At 43.8% G+C, this 17070-nt stretch overlaps 1 protein-coding gene across 2 annotated transcripts in view; it reads right to left on the bottom strand.

Moving 5' to 3' along the window:
- The window catches only part of LOC121289571 (fibroblast growth factor receptor 2-like), a 177776-nt gene extending 173135 nt beyond the window's left edge, over positions 1 to 4641 (bottom strand). Inside the window, exon 1 of one of the 2 annotated variants that reach the window (XM_041209105.1) lies at positions 4527 to 4641. The gene's annotated coding sequence lies outside the window, so the exon portion shown is untranslated. Of the gene's footprint in view, positions 1 to 3271; positions 3308 to 4526 lie in introns of those variants that run through there. The other variant, XM_041209104.1, reaches the window with a different exon arrangement.
- Positions 4642 to 17070: the final 12429 nt, after the last annotated feature.

Raw genomic sequence — 17070 nt, forward strand, 5'->3', positions numbered from 1 at the left:
TAAACTATTTTTGTGAGCATTTTAAACACTGCTTTAAACATAAAATCTTTAAAATTTTTTGCAAACGTATGAAGAAAAATGAAGTTACATTAAAACTAAAAATGAATTTGAAGCATATTTAATAAAGGACCTCCTGAAATTTCAAGCAAAATCTCAGCTCCTCACCTCTCTATAATCTTTATAAATTGACTGACATCAGAATGATGAACAGATTATAGTTCAACAATACAAAACTAACTTAAGATGCAAAATGTCAGAATTTCTGAAAACAATGCAGACAATAAGGTACATAGATTTTTTATAATTCAACAATATAAAACTAATCTAACATGCAAGATGTCAGAATTTCAAAGACAACTATGCAAACAATAAGCTACAGTACAGGGATTGTTCTCCCCATATTTAACCTGCTTTTAAAAAAAACAAGTAATCCATGCCGCAGAAGACGCCAACCAACACTGTTGCATTTCTGCATCTCTTTAATCAATGTTTCAATGGTGTCCACTGCCAACGACAAAACAGCCTCCAAAACAATGGCAGGGCTGTCAGTCTTGCAGCTGTCGGCTAGAGGCAGGTCTGGGCTGAGAGAGCACCAGACCCCGTCACCATGGCAGCGGCTGAGAGGGCACCAGGCCCCGTATCCATGGCAGCAGCTGAGAGGGCACCAAGCCCCGTTACCAAGGCAGCAGCTGAGAGGGCATCAGACCCTGTTACCATGGCAGCAGCTGAGAGGGCACCAGGCCCCAAAACCGTGGCAGCAGCTGAGAGGGCACCATGGCAGAAGCTGAGAGGACACCAAGCCCCGTTATCATGGCAACAACTGAGAGGACACCAGGCCCCGTCACCGTGGCAGCAACCGAGAGGGCACCAGGCCCCGTCACCATACCAGCTGCTGAGAGGGCACCAAGCCCCGTACCCATGGCAACAGCTCAGTGGGCACCAGGCCCCGTTACTATGGCAGCAGTTGTGAGTGCACCAGGCCCCGTTACCAAGGCAGCAGTCGAGAGGGCACCAAGCTCTGTTACCAAGGCAGCAGCTGAGAGGGCACCAGGCCTCATTACCATGGCAGCAGTTGAGAGGACACCAGACCCTGGTACCAAGGCAGCAGCTGAGATGGCACCAGAACCTGTTGCCAAGGCTGCAGCTGAGAGGGCACCAGGCCCCATCACCATGGCAGCAGCTGAGAGGGCACCAGGCCCTGTCACCATGGCAATGTAGAGGGTACCATGCCCTGTTACTATGGCAACAGCTGATAGGGCAACAGGCCCTGTCACCATGGCAGCAGCTGAGAAGGCACCATGCTCCATAACCATGGCAGCATCTGAGAGGGCATAAGGCCCCATCACCATGGCAGCAATGGAGAGGGCAACAGGCCTGGTTACCATGGCAGCAGCTGAGAGGGCACCAGGCCCTGTAACCATAGCAGCAGAGGAGAGGGCATCAGGCCCCATAACTGTGGCAGCAGCTGAGAGGGCACTAGGCCCTGTAACCATAGCAGCAGAGGAGAGGGCACCAGATCCTGCAATCATGGCAGCAGCTGAGAGGACACCAAGCCCTATCACCATGGTAGAAGCTGAGAGGGCACCAGGTCCCATAAACATGGCAGCAGCTGAGAGGGCACCAGGCCCTGTAACCACAGCAGCAGAGGAGAGGGCACCAGGCCCTGTAACCATGGCAGCAGCGGAGAGGACACCAGGCCCGGTTACCAAGGCTGCAGTCGAGAGGGCACCAAGCCCTGTTACCAAGACAGCAGCTGAGAGGGCACCAGAACCTGTTGCCAAGGCTGCAGCTGAGAGGGCACCAGGCCCCATCACCATGGCAGCAGCTGAGATGGCACCAGGCCCCGTCACCATGGCAATGTAGAGGGTACCATTCCCTGTTACCATGGCAACAGCTGATAGGGCAACAGGCCCTGTCACCATGGCAGCAGCTGAGAAGGCACCAGGCCCCATAACCATCGCAGCAGCTGAGAGAGCACCAGGCCCTGTAACCGTGGCAGCGGTGGAGAGGGCACCAGGCCCCGTTACCAAGGCAGCAGTCGAGAGGGTACCAAGCCCTGTTACCGAGGCAGCAGTCGAGAGGGCACCAGGCCTCATTACCATGGCAGCAGTTGAGAGAACACCAGACCCTGGTACCAAGGCAGCAGCTGAGATGGCACCAGAACCTGTTGCCAAGGCTGCAGCTGAGAGGGCACCAGGCCCCATCACCATGGCAGCAGCTGAGAGGGCACCACGCCCCGTCCCCATGGCAGCAACGGAGAGGGCAACAGGCCCCGTTACCATGGCAGCAAATGAGAGGGCACCAGACCCTGTAACCATAGCAGCAGCTGAGAGGGCACCAGGCCCTGTAACCATAGCAGCAGAGGAGAGGGCACCAGACCCTGTAATCATGGCAGCAGCTGAGAGGACACCAGGCCCTATCACCATGGTAGAAGCTGAGAGGGCACCAGGGCCCATAACCACGGCAGCAGCTGAGAGGGCACCAGGCCCTGTAACCATAGCAGCCGAGGAGAGGGCACCAGGCCCTGTAACCATGGCAGTAGCGGAGAGGGCACCAGGCCCCGTTACCAAGGCAGCAGTCGAGAGGGCACCAGGGCCTGTTACCAAGGCAGCAGCTGAGAGGGCACCAAGCCTCATTACCATGGCAGCAGTTGAGAGGACACTAGAACCTGTTACTATGGCAGCAGCTGAGAGGGCACCAGGCCCCGTCACCGTGGCAGCAATTGAGAGGGCACCAGGCCCTGTCACCATGGCAGCTGCTGAGAGGGCACCAGGCCCCGTACCCATGGCAGCAGCTCAGAGAACACCAGGCCCCGTTACTATGGCAGCAGCTGAGAGGACACCAGAACCTGTTGCCAAGGCTGCAGCTGAGAGGGCACCAGGCCCCATCACCATGGCAGCAGCTGAGAGGGCACCAGGCCCTGTCACTATGGCAGCAACATAGAGGGTACCATGCCCTGTTGCCATGGCAATAGGTGAGAGGGCAACAGGCCCTGTCACCATGGCAGCAGCTGAGAAGGCACCAGGCCCTGTTACCATGGCAGCAGATGTGAGGGCACCAGGCCCCGTTATCATGGCAGCAGCTGTGAGGGCACCAGGCCCCGTTACCATGGCAACATCTGATAAGGCATCAGGCCCCGTTACCATGGCAGCAGTTGAGAGGGCACCAGGCCCCGTCACCATGGCAGTGACGACCCTGTGGGCGGCGCGGCCAAGGAAAAAGCTCCCACTCGCTTTACACGGCGGCCCTTAATAGGTTTTAAGAATCATACCAACTTCCCCTGCTTCAATTTATCAGGGCGTTCGGTCCGGGTATCGGGAACCTGCAGGAAAGTAAGAAAATTCACTCAATGCGAAATCTCACCTCAAGATCAGAAATGCCGTTCTGGTAATAATTATTTTTAAATACAATCTATAGGCTACGGTTTTTTTTTTAGAAATATGGGTGGTTTGCAATAAAATGAAGTAAACAAACCTGAAGGAGCAGGGTATTAAATGGCAGAAAGTGCTGGAGGAAAGAAACGCAGAGTTTGGATGCGGTTTGGTTTTAAGTTAATACTCGTCTGGCAGGTTTTAAAAAAAATAAAATATATTTCCTCGTGTTTACCGTTTATTCGGCAGGTATTTGGCCGGAGGGGTCGGGACCGGCGCTTACACAGAATCAACAAGCCCGAGAATTCGAGACCATTCGGCCCACCCTGCCGCTTCTAACCCCCATCCCTACCGGCGCCTCTTCCTCACAAGCGGAAAAAAAGTTTAAAAACATGCTGCCCTCCTCAGAGAACCTGGGGTTGGTCTCACCTCTCAAATTCCCCCTCACCTTCCCTAACCATAAAGATGATTGATGATCTGTCTCTCTCCATTAGGACTGTGTTTACTGAACCTCTCGCCTCCTCCTTACTCAAACTGGAAACTCTGCTTCGTATCCATGCCGTCATTTGGTAAATAAACACTCAAGAATGCAAAACGCTCTTTCTCTCCCTATTAAATCTGATTTTACGCCCAAATTCTCACATAACTGATACAGCAAAACCAGTTATCGCTGGTACATTTTCTTTAATTTATGCAAAATTCCACTTACTAAGTGCTATATAACAAGTTTTTAAATGTTATCATACCTGCCACTGCATTTGTTTTTAATAAGCAATGATCTTTAGCCTGAAGTTCAAGCGCCCCCCACGTCCAACACCGCCCCCAACCCCCTCAACCCCGCGCGCTTCCCTTAGGGACTGGCTCATTCATTTTACGCCAAATTTACCGACAGCATAAGTGGGTTGCATGGTAAGAGTGTGCAGAAAGCAACCTTTAAACATGCATCTGAACACTTCATATATGAACCCGGGGCAACTAAAAGGTGATCGAGTCGCCATCTTCCGCTGCTTTCCGATAAATCCGCACTGGCAAAAACCTTCCTTTTTAACAACATGCCCTCAAGTTTTCTCCTTGACATCTGCAAGACTCGTCCATTTTCCTCTTTGCTCTGAAGCAGAAGCCTGCGAGATTGGCAAAAGACTGTTTTGCACTCACCCGAGTGTGAAAAGATTTTAACACTGACAGCGTCTCTTGGCTGCGTTGTGCGGATTCCTAAACTTTCAGCCTCCAGCCTGTGTTCTTGCCATTTCTGAGCTGAATTCCAGGGCTCCTCTCCTCACGTGATCTCACCCTACAAACTCCGATCCAACAAAGTACGCTTTCCACAGGCGCTGGAAGCAAGTTATCAGCTCTTTTTAAAAAAAACTTTCTGAACACTTCATTCCAGCCCGACTGTTAAATGGAAAGCTGTCACTTTTAAAATACTCCTTTATTCGTTGCTTTTCTCTCTTTATTCGCCCCCTATTTCCTTTTCATGCCGTTCTATTTATTTATTACTAGTTTTTTTTTTGGATATCTAGCAGACAATTTGCTTTCAGAACTGCATTAAAGCCACATCTGAGAATCCTGTTGATGGTTTGCGATAGTGGTACAGGTTAATTGGTATGCAGGTTTTCTTCGCTACTGTCTTCCCCTGCTCCATGGGCAAAGTCAGAAACAGTTTACCCAAGGAAAATGTTGGAGAGCCAGTCAGTGCTCTCATCAATTGATTTCCTATTATTTTTATTGATTTAATTACTTGCCAAGTGGCAGTGAAATGGTAAGTCCTACTCAATGAACAAGTATTAAACACATTTTCTCTCATAAAGACCAATATAAATTATACTCATCATGTCTTTCCTGTTTAGTTTTTTTAGCATCTTGTCACAAAATTTCGACCACTGATGCTATTCCCCCCGCACCAACTATCTGTTATCTCCAACATTTCCATTATCCCCTTTCTACATTTTCTTCAAGGTATTGCAGCTTTGGATTCCTCAAATTGTTAACTATTTACAAGATTTGTTTTCTCTGTTGTAATGTTGATCACCTCACGTTAGTTGATATATTTTCCTCAAAATGCATTGTTAATGAAAGCAATAAATATTTTAATTATAAGTTTGAAAAAGACGTCTGGAACTGGGCAGTCTCCTGTACAATATAAGATCCAAGAACAAGAATAAGATCCTTTAGATAAACATTTTAACATAATTGTGATGTGGGAAAAATGATTATTCTGAAATCATTATCGATATATAAGGAAGCCTTGGAGAATAAGGAGAGTTTGGGATGAATTGTCATCTAGGCAGTTTGATTGTATTTTACAATTCACCAATATAAAAGACTCAATTCTCAAAAATCTAGGAACAAATAAAAACACTTGCAGTTATTATGATCGCTGGGAGTCCCAAAGTGCTTTACAGCCAATTAAGTACTTTTGAGGTGCAGTTAGTGTTGTAGGAAATATGGCAATTTGCACACAGCAATATCTCACAAACATCAATATGATAATGATTAGATAATCTGTTTTAGTGATGTTGGTTGAAGGATAAATATTGGCCGAGACACTGGGGAGAGGACCTCTTCTTCAAAATAGCACATTGGAATATGTCTTATCCACCTGAGAAGGCAAACAAGGCATTGGTTTAGTACCCCTTCTGAATGATGGCTTCTCCAACGTTGCAGCACCACCACAGTATTGCCCTGCAATGTCAGCCTGGATTCTGTATTCAAATTTTTGGAGTGGGACTTGAACCCACTCACTTAGAACCAGGAGTGCAACCATTGAGCCACAGCTGACCCCAAAATAAAAAAAAGGCTAAAATTCGGTAAATTCTGAGATAGCATTAGAAAATAAAAGGGTAATGAACAATTGCAATTAGTGATGACAAGACTTTTTCCAATTAAGATAGAAGGCAGAGAATAAGGAAGCACTTTGAGGGATTCCGATCAAGCGGACTGTTTTGTCCTGGATGGTGTAGAGCTTGAGTGTTGTTGGAGCTGCATTCATCCAGGCAAGTGGAACTGTTATAACACAGCAGTTGGTAAAGGCTGAGTAATTTAAAATCCTAGAGGGAAACTTAAAACAACTGTCATAACCTATATTTTCCATTGGTATGTTGGAGATGCAGTTCTGAATTCAGAAGTGAAACCATCAAGCCTCTATAAATTAGATTAAACATTTATTAATTTAACAAGGAATTGTGTATATGTCTACAGATTACTACCATAATATCTCTTAAACAAATCTCCAAATTATCAGTCCTAGCTAAATCTTCGCCAAAGCAACAATAACTTACAGGCTTAAACAGACACTAGGCAAAGAACATTTTATCTTATGAATTCAAAATGAGATCCCTTGCAATTTGTTTCCTTTGTTGTAAGGCTTACGGGCTGCTTAGATGTTACATGCCTCTGACCCACACGCACAAAACTCTTTTTCTGTATATACCTAGCCTTCTCTTTGAATCCAAATTCTCATTGTATCACCTGGCCTTTTGAACTCCACGTCTTCTAACAATAAAACCCCTTTCATAGTACCAATTTTATTAGTAATATAAACATATTGCTTGGTGTCTCCTAGCTAGGTGCAAGATTTCACACCCAGTCTTTGAATGGTTTATTCAACTCAACAAAATGCAAATGTACCCTCTACCTTACTGTTTAACACCTCAAAACTACTATACATCAAAGGACCCAGACTAGTTGGCTTTAATCCAATTAAGACACACAGACTCACACCCACAGACACAGACCCTACTACAAGTCCAATTTAAAATAATTTCCAATAACATTATATACATTAATATCTTCATGATAGGAATATTCTGTCACATTCCTGACTTGTATCTTTTAGATGGTAGATGGGCTTTGGGAGTCAGGATATGAGTTACATGCATCAGAATTCCCAATCTCTGACTGTTCTTGTAACCATAGTATTTATATAGCTGATCCAGTTCAGTTTCTGGTCAATGGTAATCCCCAGGCAGTTGATAGTTGTGGATTCAGTGATGATAATGCCATTGAATGTCAAGGGGAGCTGGTTAAACTCTCTCTTGTTGGAGATGGTCATTGTGTGACATGAATGTTATTTGCTGCTTATCAGCCCAAGCCTGACTATAGTCTAGGTGGACATGAACTGCTACAGTATCTGAGGAGTTGCAATGGTGCTGAACATTGTGCAATCATCGGCGAACTTCCCCACTTCTGGCTTTATGATAGAAGGAAGGTCATTGATGAAGCAACTGAAGATGGTTGGGGCTAAGACAATGCCCTGAGGAACTCCTGCAGTAATGATCTCCAGCAACCACAGCCATTTTCCTGTGCACCAGGTATGACTCCAATCAGTAAAGTGTTTTCCCCCTGATTCCCATGGACTTCAATTTTACCAGGGCTCCTTGATGCCACACTCAGTCAAATGTTGCCTTGATGTTACTGTCACCTCCCTTCTTGAGTTCAGCTCTTTTGTCCATATTTGAATCAAGGCTGAAATGAGGTCAAGAGCTGAGTGGCCCTAGCAAAACACAAACTGAGTGTCAGTGAGCAGGTTATTGCTGTGTAAGTGCCACTTGAAAGCACTGTTGACAACACCTTCCATCACTTTGATGATGATTGAGAGAGGGTTGATTGGTTGGGTTGGATTTTTCCTGCTTTTTGTGAATAGAACGTATCTGGGCAATTTTCCACATTTCTGGGTTTGCAGCTGTACTGGAACAGCTTGGCTACGGGCATGGCTTGTCCTGCAGCACAAGTCTTCAGTACTATTATCGTTGTCAGGACTCATAACCTTTGTTGTATTTATCTCCAAATGACATATTCCATCAACTGCACCACTTGCTTCAGCTACTGCTCAATTCACCACACTGCCCATCCTTTAACTACCAGCAATACTTATCAATCAGGACTAACTTCTAACATGCATAACACTTCATCTCACCCTCACGTATTAGCACTGCTGAAAGCCTCGCACCCACATCTCACAACTTGCACATACTGCCAGCTATGCAACCATGACAGCCATATCAACCAAACCTATTGTACAACATTCACCAACACTCTTCCCTTTCTTTTGCAGAAGGTTTTGTACAACCCAAAGGGAGAGGTGGACCCACATACTGTAACTCCCTTTGGAGAAGATGGTGCTGGCCATTGCTGAGGTCATGGCCCATCCCTGAGTTGAACCATTGAAGTCGACAGTTTCCTCCAATGTTTACTTAATCTTCGTTTTCATTTCCCACTTCCTTCTCATCTCAGAATCTCTTCTGTCTTGCAAGCTGCAGATGTTGTAAACATACATCTTCTACATTTGCCCCCTCCCTTCACCACAACCTTACCCTTGTACCTTTTACCTTTCAAATACCCATGAAGTGCAATCTGGCCAGGCAGCGAAGGAACATCATGAAAAGAGTAATGATGAGAACATATTGTCATTTGATTTCACATTCACAGCTACAAGCTAAGATACTGACACTGCAGATATCTTCAAGGGTTAGAGGAGGGATCTGCTTGTGGTGAAACAACAAGCACAAGTGTACTGCAGTCAACTCGTGGAGCAAGGACCCAGCAGACACCAGCTCACTTGACTTCTGTTGCTGAAAACTCAGATGAGGATGTCAATGACTCATACTACAAATGAAGGTTTATGGGTATAGACAACAAAATGCCCAAAAGTCTTGCATTAATGTCAAGGAGCAAGGTGGAGTCCGGCACCAACTTGGCATAGGGTTTTACGCAGAGCTTGAAGTCTATGTTTTCCAGGAAGTGGGATCAAATCCATTAGCACACTTGTGGTCTCAGCCAAGATGCAATACTTGATGGTTGATGTCTCAGTTTTTGTTGCAAAATAAGCAGCTTCAACAAAAGTCTGGGTGCTGCAAAGGAAGCTCAGCTTGCTGCCATGCAAGCTCAGACCGCTGTCATCATCAATGAGGATTCCAGTGCCCAAAGGGGCATGCAGATTGCAGAGGCACTGCCCCAGGATAGTGGCAGTTGCTCATGACACACTCAGACTGACAGCACTTGTCCTCTCACCTTGCCACTCTGCTAGTGTCCTTGCTGTTGCCCATCAGTCAGCCAGCCCAGAATGCTCTCACCTTGGCTGAGGTGGTGCAGTCCCAGAGCTGCTCGAGATCATCCTGCAAGGCCATCTGCAGTTTTCTCCAATGAAATCAGCAGCCTCCTACCAACCATACTGCAGCCATTTGGGTAGAACTGCACAGAAGCATCAGGCCAGACAAAGGCACACAGATAACAAGTCACAGAGCAAATGCACAAGGGTGTTTAAGTTTAAATTTATATGTAATGTTGCATGGTTTCATTTATAAGTTTGGTTTGGAATGTTTATTTTGCAGTAGCTTTTATTTTTGCCTCAGGGTCAATGTTATGGTGACAGCTGAGGGAAGGTAAGGAATGTGGGACTCTTGGTGAATGGGAAATTGAGGTTGCATTTACTGGTATCGCAGCCTGATGAGCTGTTTTGCAACAGATCTCAGTAAAGACTTACTAAAACATAGATGTCTGGCACATTGTTCCTTACTGAGGTTCAGGTAGGATTGCTCCCAGCTGAGGTTCAGGTAGGATTGCTCCCTGAATATCCTGGGCAGATTTGGTCTCCTGCTAAGAGCTCTTTTTCCCTGCTCCTTCTTCTAGCAACTGGCTCTGCTCTGTATTGCCTCTGCTCATTCTCCCAGTCATGCTGTGTTCCAAGAGAAATGCTTACTACTGTACCCATGTTTGGGACAATTTGGTTGGTGCCAAAGTCTTGAAGGCAGTCCAACCCCTTCAGCACCTGCTACATCACTTCCTGCAGGCTTTAGAAACATTAAAGAATTCTAGAAAACACCAAACACTTCTACAATTGTAACAAGAGCCAGTAGAAATCAAATCAACACCTGAAGGTAGTTAGAATCCTTTTAAATAGTGCTGGTAGTGGCGGTGAGCATTCCTGCTGATCACGGTATGTGATTAGGAGTGGACTTAAGCTATAATATTGCTCCAAAATGGCAGCACTGGCATCAAATCAGTATTGCAAGCTGATTGGTTTCATGATCTGTCTACAGACTTCGGACAGACGCCCACTGTGCCCACACTAACGCCCTCACCAAAATAACATGCAGCATGACTTATATCAGAATTGTGTGCGTGCATGTGCTGGACCTCATTTTGGACCACTGTGGTCAGTAATAGCATACAAAACACGGGCACTATTCATCTGTATTTTCTTAAGCAAGTTGTTTTTCTACTTTAATTCCAAGTATGTGTTCAGCATAAAAGAGTAAATTTTACACCAAAGTCTTTGTACTGGCAGACCAAAGATGCACAACCAGACATTTTACAGTTTTGGACTGTTTTGATAGCAGACCTGATGGAATTATAGCTAAGACACCTGCATGAAACATTGGTTGTCTCCTGAGCTGAGGAGGTTAGTGCTTGCGTTGAATTTTGCAATTGCCGCAATTGGTGAATGACAAAGTTAATCTAGTATAGTTAATAATTGGCAATGCAGCCTTCAATCATGCCGTCAAGATATGCCTTCTGCCCCAACATGCCTGAAACCTACTCTGCTTACTCTGCTTCTCTTGGGGCCTTAGGTGACAGGAAGCTTGTGGGGCTGATGTATGGGAAATGCTTGGACTGCAACACACTGAACAGTTTCATATCTGCATATTTATCTGTTCCTTCTTCCAGTTCCTCTGTTTATCCATAAATTGTTTCAAAGACTATGAATATTTGGTTATAACTTTCATAATGTTATAACAATCTCATAATTAATAAAACACTTTAGGCAAGGAAGAAAGATTTACAGAAATGTTCACAATCATCACAATCTTACTTCACTGGGTAAACTTCAAAGTATTATTTGAATAGTTAACTGTTTATCCATATTATTATGCACAGTTTATCCTTCGGCATACAAAGAACATTCTCATAACCGGTGAAGTTAATGAGATGGAGTAACTGATTAAAAATATTTTTTTTTTCTTTCTTAGCATGGTACCTCAAAGTATTTCTATTTTCCCTTGCTGGTAAATGTACACATATTACCAAAAATATAGAATCATAGAATGGTTATGGCACAGAGTGGGGATTGGTTAGATCATTTGGCTAGATGACAAGAGTGTGGTGCTGAATGATGCGAACTATGCAGGTTTAATCCTTGTATTGGCTGTGGTAGTTTACGGAGGCTTGCCCCATGCTTGATGTGGAATGGTACCCCTCAAGTTATATACTTGTCTTTCTCTCGCTAACAGAGTGAGATGCCTATGGTCCCTCATTTACTATGGCTAATTATCTTACAACACAGAAGGAGGCGATTTGGTCTGGCATGTCTGCTGGCTCTCTGCAAGAGCAACTCACTAACTGTGCTTCTCTGCCGATGCTGCCAGAACTGCTGAATTTTTCCAGGTATTTCTGTTTCTGTTATTGTTTTGGATTTCCAGCACCTGCAGTTTTCTGCTTTTATCACTTAGTCCTGTTCCCATGCCTTTTCTCTGTAGCCCTGCAATTTTTTTTCTCTTCAGATAATTATCTTTTGAAAGCCACAATTGAATCTGCTTCCATCACGGTCTCAGGCAGTAAATTTCAGATCTTAACCACTTGCTTTTCATCCTGTCACCATTGCTTCTTTTACCAGTCAAATCAGTGTCCTCTGGTTCTTGATCCTTCCACCAATGGAATCAGTTTCTCCTAACCTACTCTGTCCAGACCCTTCATGATTTTGAACACCTCTATCAAATATCCTTTCAATCTTCTCCAAGGAGAACAACTGCAGATGCTCCAAACTATCCATGTAACTGAAGATCCTCACCCCTGGAACCATTCTCATAAATCTTTTCTGCACCCTCTCTAATGCCTTCACATCTTCCCTAAAGTTTGATGCCCAAAACTGTAGACAATACTCCAGTTCAAGCCGAACGGGTATTTTATGCAGGTTTATCATAACTCCCTGGTTTTGTACTGTATGACTCTATTTATAAAGCCCAGGATCCCACATGCTTTATTAACCACTCTCTCAAACTGCTTTGTCACCTTCAATGATTTGTGAATATATACCTCCAGGTCCTGCTGCTCTTGCACCCCCTTTAGAATTGTACCCCTTATTTTATATGGCTTCCCCTCCTCCTTCCTGTCAGAATATAACACTTTTCTCTGCATTATATTTCATCTGCCTTGTTCGTCCATTCCACCAGCCTGTCTTTGTCCCTATGAAGTTTAATACTATTCTTTTTACAGTTCACAATACTTCCAAGTTTTGTGTCATCTGGAGATTTTGAAATTGTGCCCTGTACACCCAAGTTTAGGTCATTAATGTATATCAAGAAAAGCAGGCATCCTAACACTGACCCCTGGGGAACACAACAAAAAGCTTCCTCCAGTTCAAAAAACAACCATTCACCATTACTCTCTGTTTTCTATCAATCAGCCAATTTTGTATGTTCCATAAAAATCAAACAAAAGTTTTTTTGAGGATGTATTACCAAACTCTCAATTTTATTCTCCACTTCTAGCTTTAACCCTTGGGCCTTTACCCTTGCTGGTATTTAGTCAGATGCTCAGAGTTACATGAAACTGTACAGCTGTTCCTATTTTCCTTTCCCAGCTGAGACATATAGTTCTGCTTTGCCCTATTTCCCATCCAGAAGAACAATGTGTTTGGAAACTTTAAAAATGTGACTACAAAGTGTGCATTACTCAAATAATATTAGCATTAGCAAGTGATTGTTTCTGGTGCATTGCTGCAAAGCTTGTGGAGTTTGATATAAAGCTATCTTCTTTTGTTCCCTGTGCATCCTCAGAAACCCCAAGTTGATGTTGATCAGGACTTCATAAATTAATGAATATTTTATATTGAAGGCTTATTCCCATAGTTAAGTAGCTTTGAAAAGCCTATTAAGGCTCACACTCTGCCACTTGCAAACCTTTTGACTTGACTCATTTTCTCATTGACTCATTTCGTGCCAGAATAAAAAAGTGTTTGAACAGCTGCATTTTTTGCAATGCAACCAGAGAAATGGTGCAGCAAAGCAGTCACTGCAAGAGATTTGTCCCTGCTTACTCTACAGTATCAGTATCACATCAAATCTCAAGTTGATGTGGTTCCTGAATAAGGAAGAGCAGCAGAAGAGGTACATGATCTATACATACCATTCTGCACCGTCTTAATTGGACCTTCAAAAGAAAGTGTATTAAAAATGACTCAGACTCAGAAAGAGACACTTGCATTTAGATAAAGCCTTAGCACATCTCTCAAAAAAATTACAAAGCACATCATCTACATTTAATTATTGAGTGCAATGACTTTTATTTTGTGGCAGCTGTTTTGCACAGAGTGATATCCAACATGGGCAATGAGACAAACCATACCATTATCGGTTTTTATGGTATTGGTTGAGGAATGAATGTTGGCCAGGACATTGCGAAAATGAACAGTAGTATGTGATCTTCAACATTCACCTGAATCACCAGATCATCTAGATAGGTTTACCTGAAGCATGGCACTTCTGACAGTGTCTACTCCCTCCGTAGTGCATTATAACCGCTCACATTCTGTGCTCAAGTCCTGTAGTGAGACATGACAGCACCAGCTCGAAGTTATACCAACTTAATCAAATGACACCAAGGATGTATACCATCTTTAGCCATATTAAGAGATGCAATCAACCATCTTTAATCATGGCAATGGAAGTGGCAATCCCACTGAACTTTTACATAAGCACAAAAGCAAAAAAACTGTGGATGCTGGAAATATGAAATAAAAATAAAAAAGCTCAGGAGGTCTTGCAGCATCTACGAAAAGAGAAACAGAGTTATCAGTGAAGGGTTGCTGATCTGAAATAGTGACTGGAATCTTCCAGCCCACCCGCGGCAGGTTCTCTTGTGGCGGGGCTGGTGAGCCATTGAAATCCCCATTCACACCAGTGGGACCAGAAGATCCCAGCGACATGAGGGGCTGGAAAATTCCAGCCAGTTGACCTGTTTCTTCCTGCCAGACTTGCTGAACATTTCCAGTATTTTATGTTTTTATTTCTGAATTTTTACATCTCAGGTTCCTCCCAGGAAACTGAAGGGGGAATATAGCTGATGTGAATGAGTATGGTGTCAATCAAAGCATCAAAGAGGTCACAGATGCTCTCCTCTGATACCACAACACCTTCATTCAACTCAGCAGGGATTACTAGTAGCAACAAAGGAAACAGCCTCAACTTGTGCTGTAGTGGTTTTGTCAGAGGTAAGACATAATATACAGCGTGCATGTGAGCACCAGCACACACTGCAATGCAATTCAATTCAATGAAATGTATTTGCACCCCATTTCTACCATTTCAAAAGTTGTTCATAGATATACCCTTCTTTGATAGACAACATTACACCCATTTCTTCAGGCACAGCACTGTGGCATAAAGTTATTTTGAAGGCAACCAGTTTTGAGGCTAGCTTTGAAGAGACCACATATATCTGCTGTAACTTTGAGTCTTGACACTCAAACATTTCCTAACTCCCAGGTTGAATAAGCACAAGAAGACAAAAGCAACAAGTGAACCTTTGGGATCTTGAAGTAACATTTCTGATGATTAGGCTGCTCAAGGGGCATAGGGCCTTGCAGTCTCCATAATATATTGCTGTACTGTATGTTTCACAACATTGCAATTGAGAAGAACTTAGTTACCAAATTTCAGAAGTTGCAACAACACATGGAAGAGGAGGAATATGAAAATACACAGCATCCACCTCCAGCAGAGATGAGAAAATGTAGGCATAGATGAGATTTCAGGCCCTGAGTAACAACTTTTTCGATTGAGGCAAATAATTAAACATTCATGTATTTCATCTATTGAAATAACCTTTTCTTTACTGTGACTAAACATAATCCAACATGTGCCCACCTCTCCTTAATTACATGAATGCCAAATATAAATTGTTCACTTGACAGTGTCACATGAGCTGGGACATGTCAATGAATTTTATTTAAAAAATTTTTTGTTTTATAAATCCTTCATGAAACCTCATCCCGCCTGTGGATGAGGTTTCATGATAAATGCGAAGGCCGCCTGGGCTCTTTGCCCGCCCACCAACCTTAAGGTTGGACAGGCAGCCCTGTTAATTGTTTCAATTACTTCCCTAATGGCCTTAACAGGCCTTTGACAGTTCGGCGGCCGTGCAGCCAACTCTGGCGTGCGCCCGCTGAACTGAAGATCAGAATGACGCACGGTGATGTCAGGACGCATGCCCAATGTCACCGCGCGTCATTTTACATGTCAGCGAGCAGGGCCCACCCCGCACACCGACCAGGAGACTCAGGCCCAAGTTCTCCATGGTTGGTCACAAATACAAGGATCTGATGAAACGAAACCGTATTTCCAGAGAAAATACGAGATAACCAGCCAAGAAGGTATTTTATTGTGGGGAGCTCAGGTGATTGTTCCTCCAAAGGGACGAAAGCCATCGTTATCTGAACTTCACAGCGTGCATCCTGGAATTTCCAAAATGAAGGCAATAGAACGCAGCTATATGTGGTGGCCGGGAATGGATGGAGAAATAGAAAACTTAGTGAGGAGTTCTATGCAGTGTCAACAAGTACAAAAATTATCTGCAACAGCTCCGTTACATCCCTGGGAGTGGCCAGGAAGGCCATGGGTATGAGTACACATTGACTATGTGGGACCTTTTATAGAAACAATGTTTCTACTTATCGTAGACTCTCATTCAAAATGGATGGTCATATACGAAGTGAGGTCGCCCACATCTTCTACTACAATAGATAAACTACGACAAAGTTTTGCAATCAGTAGACTATCTGAAGTGCTATTATCTGACAATGGAACAGTATTCACGAGTGCTGTATTTAATCGATTTACAAGCCCCAACGATATTGTTCACGTGAAAACATCTCTATACCACCCTTCTTCAAATAGACTTGCCGAGAAAGCAGTTGAGACATTCAAATCTGGTATGAAGAAATTATCTGGAGATTCTATAGCGACTAAATTAGCATGTATTCTTTTCCATTACGGAACCACCCCTCATAAGACAACAGATGTCAGACCTGCAGAATTGTTGATGAAATGCTGTTTCTGATCGAGATTGAGTCTAATTTTGCCAAACTTGGGGGGGAAGGTAGAAAATTGGACATGACTGTCACAGTCAGGACAGAACATTTAATGTAGGAGAGAAAGTATTTGCGAAAAATTTTAGAGAAGGTCCATTATGGTTGTTTGGTGAAATAAGTGCAGTAACAGGACCTCTTTCCTACCACGTGAAAGTCAAAGATCGAGTAATAAGGAGACACGTGGATCACATAAGAGGAGTAACAAAATAACCACAAATGATTCCACTAGCACTCGAGACTGAATCAACATCTGTTGAAAGAACTCAACCAAGTACAAATGTGTTTGAAAGGCCAACTGTACCTGAAAGAATTGAAGGAACAGATTTACAGGTACCTACTGAAGAACCAGATACTCACACGACTCCAGTAAAGGAGGTTCCAAATCAAACTTCAGAAGCTGAAGAGCTGAGACGTTCTACATGCATAAGGAAACCCCCAGAGAGACTGACTTTGTAAATTATTGATTTGTGTAAATAACTTAATATATTGAAAAAATTGTAAAATGTATTTTTCAGTAAAAGGGGGATGTAGTAATCTAATATGTAACATACCTTTAAGACAAGTAGTGTATGTAAGGTCACATGATCTTAATACCCAATAGCAGAGTAGCGCAGG

This window comes from Carcharodon carcharias, chromosome 17 (genome assembly GCF_017639515.1).
Source record: "Carcharodon carcharias isolate sCarCar2 chromosome 17, sCarCar2.pri, whole genome shotgun sequence".
In the NCBI taxonomy this organism is placed as follows: domain Eukaryota; kingdom Metazoa; phylum Chordata; class Chondrichthyes; order Lamniformes; family Lamnidae; genus Carcharodon; species Carcharodon carcharias.